Raw genomic sequence first — 18,514 nt, 5'->3', positions numbered from 1 at the left:
ACACAGTCAATGCCACATGGTCTAGCATTAATCTATGGTTTATTTTCCCAATTACAGCAGCTTATTTTACGTCAGTGGGCAGAACATGGGCACACATAAGCGTCCCTAGGGGTCTGGAGGATTTCCTGAGGGGCCCATAGCGCCTCAGTGCGAAGACCGTTTAGAGATATACACTAAACACAGCATGAGGCCTAAACAGCGTACATGCGCACCAAGTGTACATGCGCACCAAAAGTGTACATGCGCACCAAAGCTAGATTTTGCATACACACAAAAGTTTTATAAAACCATGTGTATGCCAGAACCTGTGTAAAATTCCTTTATAAAACCCATTCAGCGGAAGATTGTGCGTACATGCATCTCCATCCCGAAAAACCATATATGGAGCTTACAACGCCTAGTTCTACTATGCATACCGTCATCTGCATATAATTTTCATGCATATTGCCATCCACGTGAGATTACGTTTACGGTACAAGACATTAGGAAAATAATACGAACTGTGTGCAGTCACATTGCATTGCTAAAAATCATATCCTTGCCTTGTTTTATAATAAATAAATCACAATTGTATAAAATATATTTCAGAGAAAGAAAATGGATGCAATTTTGCCTTTAAAGTAAACATACATGTTTATATATTTTGATTTGATAGAGATAGGCTTTATTTTTTGAGGTGTAAATAATTGTCCGACTCAGCGTGTCACTGACAAAACATTTTAAAAAATAAAACATGCATATCTTACCTTTTCCTTCAAATTCTATCCTTCAAATACGGTATTTTTCATAATATTGGGAAGACCATGAAAATGGTTATCAGGACACCAACAGCACACCTGCGTTCAGCACAGGTTGTACAGTAGCTACTGTGTCATCAGACTTATTCAAACCGGCCAATGGACCAATCGATCACTGAGCGAGTCCTTTGGTGTCTGTCATTATACCGTCCATGTTGCTAAACCATCTGCTTAGACTCTGTCTCTGACAAGTGCTCATCATTGATCATTATTTGCGCAAAAATATATTCTCAAATCCTGTTCTAAATGGCAGAACTCATGTTTTAAGTTAGTTAAAACATTCAAACACAGCATGCCACAGCAAAAGTGTTCAAAAGCAGCGCATTCACTACAAATATCTCTATTTAAATTAATTTAAAAATGTTGTAACTTCTGGATAATGATTTCATGATATTTCAGTGCTTAACTCCATTAATGAGAGTGGTATATTTAATCTAAATGTGTATATCAGATGTAAAACAGAGTTTAAATCAATCTGTTTACTTCACTCACTCCAGTAAAATAGTCGGTCTAGTAGAATGTCCGTACAGTGCGCATATTTACACCTAGTTTACTTTTTGTAAATCCCGACATGTGCATGGAAAATTGCGTACACACATTTCTATGCCCATTTTGTGCGTACGCAACATTTATGCATCAGGCCCCAGGTCTGGAACATGATTACCAGCTCAGTGTTTGCTACACATATAAAACATACAAACATACACCTGGAGGAGTGTTACAACCCTTAGTATGGGCACTGAAAACACACATTATGAAACTATTCAAGCTCTTAAAAATAAATCTGGCATTATCGCTGATTGGCTGTAATATGCAGCACTTCAGCCCGATATCAAAACGGGTCCCTATCTTCATTGGCCTGAGGGAATAGCAATGAATTTGACGCTAATGGCGGGCCGTTTAGAAGCTAACATCCGTTCCATCGGCTCATGCCATACAATGTGATATTATGGCAGCACTGAAAATAGGTGCTGTTGTAGAAAGACAAACTGTGAGAGAAGCAGAACAGAGACATGAGTAGGCGTTCGTTTGCCAGAATATTTCTTTCCATTGAAATACCACACGGGTGTTGCATAATACAGCGCGGGCCATTATTGGATCTCGGGGTGAATCAGAGGAAATGAGCTAGTGCATTCAAGATTCTGTTTTACAGGTAAAGTGGTTCACGCAGAGCAGGGGGGAAAAAAAAAACGATTGGGGTCTCAATTCTTCTAAGAATAAACATTAGTGTTTTATTCTATTTTTGAGCTTTTTGCCACTTTTATTAAAAAAGTATAAAAAAAAAAACAGGAAAAGAGAGAAAGGAATCAGGACATGATACAGACAGGGTTTAAATGTTTCCACATGAGCATCTAGCTCAGATGAAAAGTTTGTTAAATCTAACAGAGTATTTATAAGCACTGCTAACCTCTGAGCCTACAGAAATATCTACATTATAATGATTCAGTAATACTGAAAAACTATTAGGGGTGGGCGATATGACTAAAATCATATCACAATATGAGCAATAATATCACAATACAGTTACTTTCGCTGAAAATAAGGTTGTTACGATGAAGAACTTTATAATGACTTAGAAATGTAACCAATATGCATTCTACACAATACTAGCCTAACTAATACAAGTAAAAGGCTCAAGCTTACTGAAGAAGAGTAAACAGTCAGCAATAAAAGAAGAACAAAGAAACCAAATGCAAGCAACAGGACAATAAATATAACAGAACAAAGATTCATAAACAGAAAAAGATTTGTGTGTGCACATTGAAAATCGCCTGTCAGAACAGCATCCTATTGCACTTTAATGGTTTGAACGTTTTTAATTGGCAAAGCTTAAAAATGCATGAATAGGATAAACAGTGACGACGCAACACTGAAAAGCAGCACTTCTTTAACAACACAGGATTAAATTACTTAAAGCAAGTTCTTCACTTATATAACATATACTATGAAAGTATGCAATTTCGGAATGTAAGAATGATAACATTAATATGACAGGCGATTCAAATCAAACGACATGCTAATCGTCTACTAAAGAACAAAATCGGGAAACTACTAAATTGTTTCTCTTCTCAAGTTTCTCTTCTCCAGAACTCCAGTACGTGGAATATTCATCATATTCAGCCACCATATTGAAAATATGAGGAACAAAATCACTAGCCTATATGTCTTCACATTTTCGTGCAGCAGGCACGGTTTTAACCAGAGATAGATCTGACTCATTTCATATATGATGCTGCGTATCATTAACCATTACCTTTTCTCTTGTCATAAATTTGAAAGAGAAAAGCTGCATAATATCTATGCAATAGGGTAAAAAATATAGGCCTATATTTTAATACAATTCAAAAAATAAAAAACAGTTTTAAATCCATGGCAAAACATTTTTTGCATTGCTCCTGCAACTCGCCATTTTAGCATACTAATAACACAACATCATCTATTTGATAAAAACGAGAGGATGCTAACTATTTGGTTATAAAATCTGTTGTTGTTGTTTAGCAGACGTGTAGATCCAAATCAGGTTATTTTTGTAGTCTGGCACATGCGAGTTGGCACGAACGAGTTAGAAAACGGGCCCCCTCTCACTCTATTTTGCTCACCGACACAAAAAAACCTCAGACAGTACAGCTGAGAACAGACTGTACTATGTCAAGAGACAGGTAGCTCTCACTTAAGGAAACTCAATGGCCTCACACTGCAGTCTAACTTGACGCATTCCCTGAGTTGTGTTTACAGAGGGCTGGGGCACAATGGCAAAACCAGCATAACACAGACAAAAAGATATTTGATCTTTGAACTCCATAAAGTGCACACTAATGTAAATACTCAGACAAATCCAAGTCATGAGTCTGTTGTTTGTGTGACCACCAAGCAATGTAAGGGTTGATTGATGCAAAAAAAAAGTACATCATGCATTACAAATTAATTAATCCTGAATGCAAACCACAAAATACCAACATTTGTATTTACCTTGTATTTATGTCTTTTTATTTTTTTTTTTTTTTTTAGAAGCACCTGGCTGGAAGCAAAAGATACGTGATCCAAACAACTTGTGAGCACTATATTCCAAATCTTATGAAGTCATTTCATAGCTTTGCGCATAGAAACAAAACAAAATGTAAGTTATTTTACAGAGAAACTTCCTCCCTAGCAGTATTTTTATCGTTAACTAAGTTAACTGAAATAAAAATTAAATTAAATAAAATGATAAATATTATATGAACTTAAATTAGACAAAAATTTGAAATGTTGCCTTGGCAATTAACTGAAATAAGTACTAAAATTACTAACTGAAATAAGACAACCTAAAACTGAAATAAATTAAAAAATGCAACTATTAGAAATATAAAAAAATTAAATAAACTAATACAAATTACAAATGCACATGATAAAAATTACTAAAAATTTAAATAAAAACTGAAAATATAAAAATAAATGCTAATTCAGAATACTAACAAAAACTATTAGAAAACAATAGCATATAAATTCTAAAATAACTCCAAGCTGTTGACTCGAGAAACGCCTTTAAGGAATTATTGAGTCAGTGATTTGAACCGGATCAGTCCAATTTGTGAACTAACCATTCAACATGTTTAGCTGATTCAATGAAAATATCTGATTAAAAAAGAATGATTTGTTTACTCGCTAAAGAGAGGTAGAATGGATGTCAAAATTTAAAGTCAATGACGTAAATTTCAGTCCGTTTCTCATGCAAAGCTATCATATGAATTCAGAAGTGTTTCTGGGCTGATAACACATTTAAAAAAGGCATGAGAGTGTGACAGACTGGATTGTCAAATGAAGGTGTAAACTCAGCTTCTGTACGATAGTCAGCTTCTGTTGGACAGCAAAGATATTTGGCAACTCTCTGACTGCTGGCAGCTGTGCAGACAGCTGCAGTGACGAGCGACTCGCTGGACGTGTGGTTATGTAACCATCAACATGGATTCAGACATGCAGTTTAACATCAGGGGCTCCGCAACCAGGACCAGCACTAGCACTGACTGACATGATACAAATACGCAAAGGTGGTCCGAAACACTCCAGCAATCTGTGCAGCGAACTTTGCAGTATATACAACAAAAAAACATCATGACCTCAGACAATGTACAACTTGTTCTGCACTTTGCAATCCCAACCATTGTCCTCCTCAGTATCACGTTTGTGCACACAGCAAAACTCAAGCCCCTTGAGGCTTAAAAGGCAGGCAGAACTCAGAATCACAGGTGCGGGATATCACAGCTAGATCACTCTGAGAGGCCCGTTAGAGATTTAGGGAATTGAAGCAGCCCATGCTAATGACGGATCTGATGCCAGAGATGCTTTGCTGGAGCTCAGCCTGGTGCTGTTGATCCCCTCTGCGCCTGGGGATTTACCAGCCAAAGCCCCCTAAACCCCTCCTTCCATCTGAGCAAAGAGAAAAGAAGCAGCTTCAGTCACACGGCTGATTGCCAGGCCCATTTTCATTGAACTGAAACACATTATTTAATCAATCAAGTTCTACATATTCCCCACCTCCTTCATGTTTGATTATAAGCTATTTTGGCTAATATTAAGTTTTTAAGCCACCAAAAAGAGTGTAGTGCGTTTAATCATGTTTAAGTCCACTCCCTAGAAGTTCCAAAATTTCGTAGGCCTGGCGATCACAAAGACTCAGCTTTCAGTGCAAACAAAGTGTCACCTGGACATTGGGTAGAGGCGGGACAACAGGTACACTCTAAAAAAAAGTTTTTTTTTAAGTTGTAAATAAAACAATGATTATATAAGTATGTTTTACAAGAAAGTACTATTTCAGTCTTTCTACTTAAAAAAAAAAATGTCATGTTTAATTCAATGTGTAAATTTCACAAATAAATGACAAGCAATTTCTGAGTGAAAATAAAGCAATTTCTGAGTGAAAATAGATTCAAAGTAAATCCTACACCAAATTTCTTCAGTGTAGGACAGGTTGAAGCGACTGATTGGAAGCAGTAAGGATGGGTCATGATAAGCGACTATTCAACTAGTTTTGATAATTTTTTTTAGCAGCAGTGCTGTAATTAGCATGTCGAAAGATAGATTTAACTGTGAGATAATTTGCATAGAAAAAACATGCACTCTAAAATGTTGCATAGCTAAAATTCACCTTTACCTGAAATCACCAACGTTACAGCCATTCACATTCAGGCAGATGTCCTTGGCCATTGTCACATTTAACAATTTATTGAGTGTCTTGCATCATCAGCATTGTGGATGGCATGTCAAGTTAAAAATAGTACGACTTTTTAAAAGAGTTTCAAGATGATGTGTTCTATTCACTCAGATGTACATCATCCACCTTTTTTAAATGCAAGAATGGGTTCTACAGTATGTCATATGTGTCTAATGCAATAATATAAACAATTTAGTTGGACAAATATTTTGTGGATCCGTCTGGTTTTTGCAAAGTCAAACTGAAGCCCAAAGTATAAGTCGGCATGGTGTAGGCTGTACTAGTATTGTGACCGCTCACTGGCCGCTTTATTAGGCACACCTTGCTAATACCAATCTTGACCTTCTTTTGCCTTAATTCTTTGTGGCATAGATTCAAAAAGGTGCTGGAAACATTCCTTAGATATTTTGGTCCATATTGACATGATTCATCATGCAGTTGCTGCACATCCATGATGTGAATCTCCCGTTCCACCACAGGCCAAAGGTGCTGTATTAGATTGAGATCTGGTGACTGTCAAGGCCATGTGAGCAGTGAACTCAATGTCATGTTCAAGAAACCAGTTTGAGATGATTTGAGCTTTGTGACATGGTGCGTTATCCTGCTGGAAGTAGCTATCAGAAGATGGTACACTGTGGTCGGATGGACATGGTGGTCATCAACAATACTCAGGTAGACTGTGGTGTTTAAAACGATGCTCAAATGGTACTAAGGGACCCAAAGTGTGTAAAGAAAATATCCCCCACACCATTACACCACCAGCAGCAGCCTGAATCGTTGATACAAGGCAGGATGAATCCATGCTATCATGTTGTTTACACCAAATTCTGAAATCGAGACTCATCAGACCAGGCATTTTTCCAATCTTCTATTGTCCAATCTTGGTGGTCCTGTGCAAATTGTAGCCTCAGTTTCCTGTTCTTTGACAGGAGTGGTACTGGAGTGGTCTTCTGCTGCTGAAGCCAATCTGCTTCAAGGTTCGATGTGTTGTACATTCAGACATGCTCTTCTGTATACCTCGGTGGTTATTTGAGTTACTCTTGCCTTGCTATCAGCTGGAACCAGTCTGGCCATTCTGGCATCAACTGACCTCTGTCATCAACAAGGCATTTTCACCCACATAACTGCCATTCACTGGCTCAGTTTGAACTTCAGCAGATCGTTTTGACCATGTCTAGATGCCAGTTAAACAGGTGTAGCTAATAAAGTGGTCGGTGAGTGTACATCCAATTGAAACGGCTTCTTGAACAAGAAAAAAGAAATGTAGTACGGGACTTGATATTGTCCATCGGGAATTTATTGAATTGGTGCAATTTGCCATTGCTGTGATTTCATGTGAGTGACACTCACGCTGAAAAACACATCATCAGAGAAGAGATGTCCTTGCAAGAGGGAAGGGAAGTTATTTTGATTAAAGATAAGGGCCAATGCATTAAAAAATAATGATGTGCATGGATACATGATTTATAATAAAAACTTTAATATTTCATAAAAAACAAGAATTGTCCATTTTGATTTCATGGTGACATTAAGTTGATGCGAACTCTAGCAAATGTGTACAGCCAAACATAAAGCCTTTCAGTATATTCAATTTCTACACTCCATTTGATAGCGTGCCTGAACACAGGTGCTCAGCACGTGCACTAGAAAGTTCCATCCATGTCCAGTGACTGTACCAATTCTCTTCAGAAGATTTGACCAATAAAAAAAGTCTTACTCGTTTAAACTAGAGTTGCAAGTATCTCTAAATTGCCTCATTGTTGGGCCATTCTACAGAATTGGTGCAAACTGCTGTCCCCAAAACAAAAAACACAATTAAAAAGCATTTAAGTATTAAAATTTTAGATGTTTACTATTCTATTCTACCTTCTATTATCTATTGAATCCCACAATAATATTTAAAATATAAGTAAGCTAAATATATATAAAATCATAATTTATTGGGTACTTTCAATTGGGAGGTGGCTATCCCGAACCCTAACCCCTAAATTTCAACTTGTGAAAATGATACTGAATTTTTAAAAAAAAAATTTGCATAGTTGTTTTTAAAAAAAATCTTTTTGATTTCTTTTAAAAAGTGAAGTTAAAAATATATATATATATATTTTATTTTTAAATCATGAAACTTTATTTAAAAAATGTGTCCCGCATTTTCATGTCACTACCGAAACGGTGTGTGTTTTAGTCCATTGGCTGAAACTTATTTTAACCACACCCCTACATTTTTGATCAGGAAATATTCCTGTGTTCCTCTCTCTCATAGCCTCTCTTTCATTGCAGATAGGTACCATCATTTTGAGGGAAATGTGTTCAAAAGTCTGAAAATATGTTGATAACTTTAAGGAACGTCACTACCAAACACCTTTTTTCTGCAATTAAGCAAACTTTTTTGGGTGTTATTCCATAAAATTTTGTTTTTATGTGTGTACAACTGTTCAGAACTGTGCTAGGTAACCATGTGCTGGTTATCATCTTTGAACTAGGCTTAAAAGTATCTAAAATTGTCACTACCGAAACATGTGGTAAAGTTTCGGTTGTGACATCATGTTTTTTTGAGCGTTATTCTATAAAATTTAGTTTTTGTGTGCGTACAACTGTTCAGAACTGTGCTAGTAACCTATGTGCAGGTTAGCATCTTAGAGCTAGGCTCAAAAATATAGAAAAATGTCATTACCGAAACAGTCATGACTGAAATATATCATCATTGTTTTGGTAGTGACAAAAGGAACACATAATCATTTATTTGGGGGAAATAAACTAAATTTTAGTACAGTTATGCAAATCATTAGTATCTTAGTATGTTTTAGTAGTGTTTTAGTATGCGAGTTAAAATTATGTAATGTGATCGCTACTACAGTCACTGCCGAAAATGTGCCGTCACGACCTAAACATGGGATGTTTTGTCTAAAATAAAGCATATTGAATTATAAACTAGATGTTATTATAGTGTTTGGTTCAATGTATATTCATACTAATGAATCCTTAACTTTGAAATCAGTTTGATTAACTTAATGTCTTTTACAAAGAAAAATTGGATTCAAAATACAACAAATCTTATAAATTACACTTGAAATATTGTTAAAATTGTAATTGTTATTTTTTTTTTAAATAGCAAAAAATATATTTACAAGGTAGATGTAAATAAAATATGAATAGTTCAAGCCTTCTTATTTAATTATTTATTATTGTGTTTCGGTAGAGCATTTACTCCTTCATATATTCAATTATGCATCGTGTCAGGTATTTTTTGACAGACAAATGAAGCATGTAACTTCATGAATATAAAAAAAAGTAACTGTGCATGAAAATGTAATTTGTACTTTGCTGGTTTTTGAAAATACATAGTTTACTGCATCCCTTCTAAACCACAAGGGATGTAGGGAAGAGGAATGTGTGTGAGTGAAACAGACAGTGAGTGTCTGTCTTTGACTGCTGAGCTCAGCCGTGTTCAAGCATCTCACGCTCTCACACACACACACACACACCTCTCCAATATTCAGGGAAGAAGTTGGGCCAGGCCAAGCGTGAAGACACATGCAGATACACATGTTTTTAGGGAGGAAAGGACGAGAGGGGGAGAAGTCTCAGACCGAGAGTAGAGATTTTGGATCGGCTTTCCTTGGGGTGGAGAATCTTATTTCTGTATGACGTTGAAGTAAAGAGCTGCTCCTGGTTGTCAGCACTCTGATTCTGGGAAATTGTATACATTTGACCCTAAGAGCAATGAGATAAGACAGTTTAAAATATCACAGTACAACAGCGTAGACCCAAAAGAGTCGAGTGTCCTCCTCTTGTTCAATACGATCCATTTCAGAGCGGTCAATAATTATAAAAGTAAACCACAAACATCGGACAAAAGCCTGTGCAGACAAATGTCTTTGCATGCCAGCAAATCTCACAGCTGTGGCCAATCTAAATAACCAAAATGTTACTTTTGGATACTTGTACACAACAGTAAACAAAGTTGGTCTGGAGGAGATGTCAAAGTGCATCAATACAAAAACAGCCCTATTAGATTGAACTCTGTCCTGGACAGAATTATATTTAAAGTTATACTTTTAAAAAAAGTTTTTCTCCTAGATATCTAGACTACATAAGGGTCAACTGAGCAGCTAACCACAGGTATAATATAACCACAGTGCATATTAAGTTGTTACAATAAAATCTTTAGGGATGTAAAAAAATGGTTTTGGGCCAAATTCACACCAACCTTTGAAGCTTGTGGAGTTACTTTATGTACTACGATTTCCTAACTCTAATTAAAATGTGTACAGTGTGCAAGTACTTTAATAAGTTTCAAAGTCTGCCATGAATTTGACTGAATAAAAAAGTAGTCTTTTACAATGCTGCTTAATATTAAGCTGTTACAGCTACTTTTGCCAATAGGAGTTTTTTTTTTTGGGAGTACGGCCCAAGACGGCCTCTGACAAATGGAAGTCATTTGATGTCTTGAAACTGTACAGGACAAAATATGAACCTTTAAAAGAAAACCAATAAAAAAAACACATCAGTAATAAAAAAAGAACAAGGGACCTTAGGGAAGAGTGAGGAAATATGACTCCTACTTCATTAACTCCAAGCTATAGTAATACCTGGTCTAAGTCTGTCTGTTTCAATAAACATGCAACACAAAATATAGAAAGGAAAGATATGTTATTGTATAGAGGCTGTCATTAGTGTTGGCCATGCCCATAGTTATTTGCATTACGGAAGTTAGCAATCCATGCCAGTACCAGAAAAGGAAATGTAATCCTTGTCAGTAGTGGTAGCCAACATTCCCCTGGGATCATGCCAGATGATGTTCAACACAACTGCACAGTGCAAACAAACACCTGACCCAAATTTTGCACTATAAGACATGACTAAATGATATGACTAAAGGGTACTGCTAATATGATATAATTTTAGCAAGTCATGAGATGAATAATTATATTGTATGTTTATTATAAATGTACAATTATTATAAATGAATAAAGTGAACACACTACAAATGCAACAATTTCTGACAGTTTTGTGTTTTTCATTTGCATGAAGTTCAACTTTTTCACAACTTTTTCCAAACCGGTGGGTACGCCTACATTACAACTCCAATGGTCACTAACTCTCATTGATAATGAATGGCCTTAGTTCGTTTTGTCAGATCAACATATGAATAAGAGTCACGTGGGTACTTTTAAGATTGTGATCACTTGAAATACTACAATAGTGTTAATCTAAATGCTATAAAACACTAAATGAAAGATCAACAAAAGGCTCTAAGGCTACGTTCACACTGTCAGTCCAATTGGAATCTGATCTAAACCAATGACTGTCCACATTGTGTATTGCAACAGATCTGATTTGTGTTTCAATGCCGCTCTTTTGTTTTCCCTTCATGGCAATGCTGGTAGATATAGGCCAAAAACAACAACAACAGCTGCAACATGGAGGGGTTTGCAATACAGATGTTGTCTTATTTACAACATGACAATGTGTAGCAGCCACACTGGACTACTGCGTCTGATGAGGCAGCGGCAGAAACGTAGCAAGCTGGTATGGGTGGCTTTACTCCGTGCTGTCGTCTCCGCCGGTCTCAAAACACGTCTCCTATATTGTCATTCTCTGCTCGTCTGGCACTTCGCAACAACACAACTTTGTTTTTGCAGCAACTTTCAGCATGTTTCCTATAACAACGTCTGACGTTTACATTTTATGTGGCGTGAGAAAGTTACATAAACCACGCCTAGCTGGCACCATAGCTGGTATGTGGAACTGTTGTGGAAGGACTAATGATTAGCCCATTGCAGCTGTTGGGATTGTTGCTTGTTCACAGCAAAGTGTGAGGTAATTGTGCATAAATGGGTATCGTTTGGGGTAGACTGACCAAAAATGGAACAAATTCATAAAGGAAAGAAAAAAATGACTGGGCATGTGAAAAAGACGACATGCAAAAATACAGTGAGCGAGGTACAAAAAAAAGAGACCACTAGTGAAAATGCTTCTATTTTGCATTATTTTTTAATTAAAACAAATTATTTAACTACATTTTCCTCTTATTATCAAGTTCAACTTATATTATCATATTGTGCTTCAACTGATTATTTCATTTTTTTTTTTTTTTCAAATGAAATAAAACTGAACAAAATATAAAAAAAAAAAAAAAATATTAGCGGAAAAACTTTTCGGTTCACACGAAGCAAAAAGCAATACAGCAGATTTTTAAATATAAAAACTTCCTTATTTCAACATTTTCAAATTTTCTATACTCTTTTACTTAATATTAAAACAATTTTACGGTTAAATTAAAATTTAAAACCATTTGAACTTGGTTCACAAACTTTTGGGCCCAACTGTATGTGCTTCGCCAGTAACAGCAACAAGAATGCTTTCATAAACAGAATGCCAACATGAGGGAAGTGCCAGACTAGATATGATAGTGACAATCACCTCCTGTTCTCTTGCTATTACAGTACTACACCAGAAGCATCACATTCTTCTGAAAGGGCGAAAGACAGAAAGTTGTTATTTCCGGCTCCTGAAAACAAGAGCAAAATGCTCAGCACCTGTGGGTGTGAAAGGTGGGGGATAAAAATGAGAGGCCAGTGATCAGTGGATTTCCCAGAGCTTTGCTACTCATCAAGCAGTAAATCAAAGAGCAGGGAGTGAGCATTATGGTGTCATTACTGATGGACGACAAGGCACATCAGGCTCATTCACTATGGAATTATAGCACCTGATGCCCTTTGCAGACATCCCCCATTCATTTCGCCTGTCTTCGCAGGCTGCCTGTGCCGTTGGCGGACTCTCAGTAGGGAGCGGTGTGGCGTGATGACTGGGCATTTAATCAGTTTGGGTTGTTTAAGATAACGGCCAAGTTCTTATCTTTCTGCAATAACATACCTGACAGGATGATGATTCTGTTTTTCCACTGCGATGCTGATACGGTGTCCCTAAAGAACACTTTCCTACATTTCTGATATTTGACACATTTCTACACAAAATATAAACTGTTAACAAACCACCCAGGAGTCTGTATATTAACCACCCAGAGTCCATATTTTGAGGGCTACTGTGGAATTGTTATGGTATCAGTTTATCCAAATTCCATCATAAACACCCAATTTTCAATATTAACATACTTCTATATAATTTAAAACATTACATTCTGAAGAAACATCTAAATGAATCTCTTTCTCAATACAATACTAATATCTTTCAAAAAATTGAGAGAACTCAAACATTTGACAAAATGTATTTTTAAACAAATAAAATAATCTACATACAAAGTTCTGTCATGAAACTCTAGATGATTGGTCCTTAACTCATTCTGCTTGCAATCACATAATTCTCTATAAGGCACAGCTGATAAGGTTCCTGCTCTAGAAGCAGCCAATGAGCTCGCGGCTCAAACTTCAAATAGCGCGCTTTCAGAAAACCCTCCACCTTCCCCAGCTCCACTTGTATAGATCTGCTAGGGGTAATTCATGTATGCTATATTGTACAGCAGCAGCATGTCTTATTGCTCACAGCAGCATGTTGTATGTATTGGCAGTAGCAAGTCCCAGTTGCAGCAGCATAGCAGATCTATTCCGCCAAGACCAACCATATCAACATTGTCATTCATTACCATGCCAAACACTCAGAGAGCAAACAGCGAACTTGATGTCCGTTTATGTTTGTGAATATGTTCAAGGATGAGGTGAAAAGGAGAAAAGAGACGCAGTGAGGGTTGATAAGGACAAGGCACTGGGCACATACTGTGATCCTTCAGATCTACATGCCATCCGCCACTGATAGGGCCTGTGTGGCATGCTGGCATGAAGCAAAGCACATTAACATCAGCAGAGAACGTTATTATTTTTCTTCACAGTGTGAATTTCAATGCCTCAGAATGCCATTGTTTTACTGAGAAAAATCTTTCATGTCCTCCATTTTGCATGTGAAAGAAATGTAAATGGAGCAGTTAAGCCAGGGAAAACTTCAAGATGAATTTCAGCCAACAGCTCATTAGTCTGACAGTTACAGCGCACCACAGGTGCTGCAGTGTCCTGGCTAACGAGGTAAGCAATGGTCATTAAAGATTCTCGCGCACTTACTGGCGACACGCGGACGTTAACCTTGCTAACCTCTGTGGATTTCAAGAGAGTTTGACGACGAAAGTTACAAATGTTTTTTGACCTTGCCATGCTCTTTTCTAATGAAACCATTAGAAGGAGGATACGCTATTAGACTTCGGTTTCTTTAGAAATAAAGTTAACTTCAACATAATAGGGCCATCAATGAGAATTATGAGGGATAGTTTAGCCAAAAATGAAATGTATATTCTTTCTGTCATTATTCACTCATGTTCATATCATTCCAAACACCATCCAGATATTTTTTGCTAACCGTTTTATGTATTCAAACATACTGCTCACTTGACAAACAATTTTTTGCATACCATATATAACACAAAGAGAATACTTTATAGCATGTATACTATATAGAGGGGAAGTAGGCATATTGAAATGAGGGGATACTCACATACTCTCGAGTAGGTACTTATTTTGAATAAGAAGTTACTTCACGACCGCTAAAAAGTATGTTCTATATAATTTGAATGCGTGTAGTATGAATGTAATCTGGACGTACTACATTCGCCATGCTGTCATTATCATGTGACCTACCAGCGTCAGTTACGTGGCTTCTCTGCCATTCATGAATCCTTTCTTGTGGCCTCATGGGATAGTAAAGTGTTCATCATTTGCACACTTCAAAATCTCAACGGAACAAGTAGGTCATTCGGGTACTTTTTGCCTAATGAGTGCTGTGAATTTCAGACACTGAGTAAGAAACATGGGGGAGAACAGAATCTGATGGCAAATAATCCAGCTGTCAGAATCCGTTCTCCAACCCCTATGATGAGAGATGTTGATGTAGTGGCTTAAAAGATGGTGATTCTATTCTGTGTGTAGATGGAGCTTAACCAGCAACAGTTTAAAGTTAAACATACTTCTTACTATTATATAGTAGCGAAGTATGCGATTTCAGATGCAGTTTCAGTTTTGAGTCAGTTTTTTTCAACAAATCAGACTGAACTATTTATTCTTGAATCAGACTAGCTGCATCAGAGCATCTGAATATGCAACTAGGAATACTTCCCTAGTAAAAAAAAACAGTAGGCCTATGTGAAAAGAATTGCATGTCTGAATTCAGAGAAGGCAAAAAGTACCCAGATTACCTACTACTTCCATCAAGATTCTGAAGTGCGCATCCAATGTTTGTGAAGCCACAAAACTGACGCTGGTAGGTCAAATGACAATGACAACATGATGAATGTTGTACTTCCGTATTATATGCATACTACATATATAAAATAAGATACATAGGCCTATATATGAGATATAATAAGAACCTACTAGTATGTGATTTCTGATGCAGCCACTCAATGACTTGTTTACAAATCTTGGTCATTGTGCACTGTTTTTTTATTATTATCATTATTGAAAACAACCATAAAGACTTTCATAAATCCACAAGTACTCCACAGGAAAAGGAATGACATTGGGAGAGTAAATAAACTGTAATTGTTTGGGTGAACTCTAAGTATTATACATTTTCACATCACATCAGCTAGCAACACATCGTCACTGTTGCCAAAAAGTCACTTAAATATAAAATTTCAAATTGCAGACAAGTATTCGAAATGAAAATGAAAAATGGTCTAACACAATGCACTGCATAAAGTGCCATTTGGAAACAATGAGTAATTTAATCTCTCTAGTCCATTTAAGGAAGACTGAAGCTGATTTTTCTCATTCTAAAAAGATTGATTCTTAAATGCAGTCTGCAGTGTAACTCCAAATTATCGGACTAAAAGCAAAAAAAAAAAAAAAAAAAAAAAAAATCCTGAGTATCAGAAATACAAACTGTCTCTCTTTACAAAGGTGTTGCTTATGATATAGCCTACTCAAACTATTGTGACATTGTGATAAAAAAAAAAAGGCCAATTCCTCCCTTCACATTCTGCTCAAGCACTGTTGCCGCTTAGTTCAAGCAACAACATGTCTCATTCGCACAGTTCTCCGCTTCGTGCTGATACACTCAAAAATAATTCATCATTCATCATTAAGCTCTCCCTCCTCACCACCACACACTGCATTAAAAGACACTAGCTCTAGCCAACTGTGTCTGAGGCAAACAAAGCCACATTTTTCATGTTACTTGAGATGATGGAAACTGTTTGATCACATTAGAGAGTTGACTTAACTCCAAACAAAACTAGCCTGAATCAAATATATAGTCGATAACAACAGTGCGAAACACAAACACTTTTCAAATGCATGATAACATTGACACCAGCAAATTTATGATTTGAATGGTTTAGAATGAAGTCATGTCTCTCACGGCGGATAAGAATCACCTAGTGCCTGTGGTTGACGACTGATGACTGTGATCATATGATTGTAATATGAAAAATTATCATAACAAAAATATGTAGGCTAGTTAATTATTATAAATTTCATAAGCAAACCTTCCAGACTATAACACTAGTTTTTAAACCAATGTTGATGTTAAAGTCGCGATGAAACGTCAGTAGCAACAGCTTTTCTTCCGTATTATTATGTACATCCAAGAATAACGGATTATTATAAAATTTAAAAAATGTAGGGCGGGGGACCTGGTTTTATGCATCAGTTGTTGATTGGATTTTGAGATGTGGACGTTGAAATCAAAAGTGGAGGAAGATAAATGTGAGCTTGGAGGGGCGGAGTTTAAGCGGACTAAATGATTGGAAAAGTCCTGCATATGTCACCTGTCATTATTACCGGAAGGTCCAGTTGTGACATTTGGATTAAATATTATGAGGCAAAAACATTTTCAAAAAAATTAAACATATTCATGGATTAATTGCTCACAATAAGATCCATATATGCATTTAGAAAAAAAAGAAAAAAAAAAAAGGGTGAATTTTCATTTCATGCCGACTTTAAGCTCCAAAAAATATTTTTTTTAAAAAGTAGTTCCTGAAACCGGATCAGGTAAAGAATTGTTCTTTTGAACCAGTTATTTTCAATGAAAAGAACTCTTTTCAGAGATTTTCAGTATCTTAATTTAACATCTTCAATTTTGGACTTCCTTAAAAGCTATCTAAAATATATTTTTAAAAAATGGAAATTAGCTTATTTCTTCTAAAAATGCTGTTCCAACCCTGTATGACTTCATGGCTTCCAACAGGATATGTTGAGGAACAATGACAGACTCATTTTCACTGCATGAAAAAAAGGTGATATGAACGGTGACTGAAAGTGGAAATCGCCTTTTGTGTTCCACGAAAGTCGTGTGAGTTTGACGAAACACGAAAGTGAATAATAACAATTTTCAGTTTTGGAGTGAACTATCCCTTTAAGTGCGGTTTCTCACTCTATGAGCAAATGTCCAGTGATCCCTGTATAGCCTACCACACACACGGGGGAACTCCGTCTATGTTCTGTCATTTCCAAGAATTAGGAGAGAGAGTCAGATTCCTGCGTTATGAGCTTTGCCATGTTACACTAATGCACTGTAGCAAAACGTTATTCTTGGCTGACCGTCGGGACAAAACCATAGACTGAAATGTGAGTTCGCGCTACATTTCTCAACTTGCTTGACCAAACAAGCCAGCTGATTTGACTCGTATTGTTCCGCATCGTTTACAGAAAATCAGTCTTCATTTTTAACGTATGAAAAGTCCATTAGCTTGTACGACTGTCACTTAAGACAGTGATTTCGGCAAAAAGCCATGTCTAGTTTTACTAACAGACTTCATAAAATATTATTTGTGCCGAATCAAGACTTCAAAGAAAAATACTTAGTAAATATGCTTACTAATTCACCAAAATCAATCTATTTTATCGAATAAGACATACATGTAGAAACATAAAAACATTTACACGCGTCAAAGCCATACCTGACACAGCTGTTGGCGTTGCTGTAGCCATTTACTCTCCAGGGCAGCGTGCCGTGGTCCGCATCCCATCGCTTGTCAAACGGAATCGCTGCTGACGCCTCTCTCTGCGTTATTTGGACGCTCGCGAGCCAACAGGGCTTCCCCTCCTGCTTGTCAAACTGGAAGCGCAATCATGCGTTCAGCTGATCAGGGCAACAACAACAGCCACAGTGTCGCGCAACGCAAACAGTTCACACCGCACCACCCTGCACGCGACGCCCCGATGGCCCCGCCCCCTTCCCATGCGCTCGCTGTTCTCAGGGTGATTAATAATCATGAGGTAGTATCCTCCCGCGTCGCCTATTGGCCGAAGAAGTACCTTAATTTTTAGCTCCCTCCTCACTGTCAGGACTGTGAGGTGACGTCATGGAACATTCCAAAAATTCCTTGTCCCGGTATTCTTCATTTCAAGGGGACCCTGCAAAACTTGTTGTGTGTAGATCATTTTACAACCAATCAATACTTTTACATATGTTTTTTAAAGGGATAGTTCACCCAAATTCTGTCACCAGTTACCGTATTGTATGGGGGAAAAGTGTGGGGGTGAAGTATTCCTTTACATTGGCCCTAGGTAGCCTG

The 18,514-nt window shown here is 37.0% G+C and overlaps 1 protein-coding gene across 2 annotated transcripts in view; it reads right to left on the bottom strand.

The window, feature by feature from the left end:
- The window catches only part of hivep3b (HIVEP zinc finger 3b), a 63,030-nt gene extending 44,881 nt beyond the window's left edge, over positions 1-18,149 (bottom strand). For both annotated transcript variants that reach the window (XM_079894981.1, XM_079894982.1), the window contains exon 1: positions 17,897-18,149. The gene's annotated coding sequence lies outside the window, so the exon portion shown is untranslated. The remainder of the gene's footprint in view (positions 1-17,896) is intronic.
- Positions 18,150-18,514: the final 365 nt, after the last annotated feature.

Source organism: Squalius cephalus (assembly GCF_949319135.1).
Source record: "Squalius cephalus genome assembly, chromosome: 15".
NCBI lineage: Eukaryota > Metazoa > Chordata > Actinopteri > Cypriniformes > Leuciscidae > Squalius > Squalius cephalus.
This window is presented reverse-complemented; position numbering and strand designations above follow the sequence as displayed.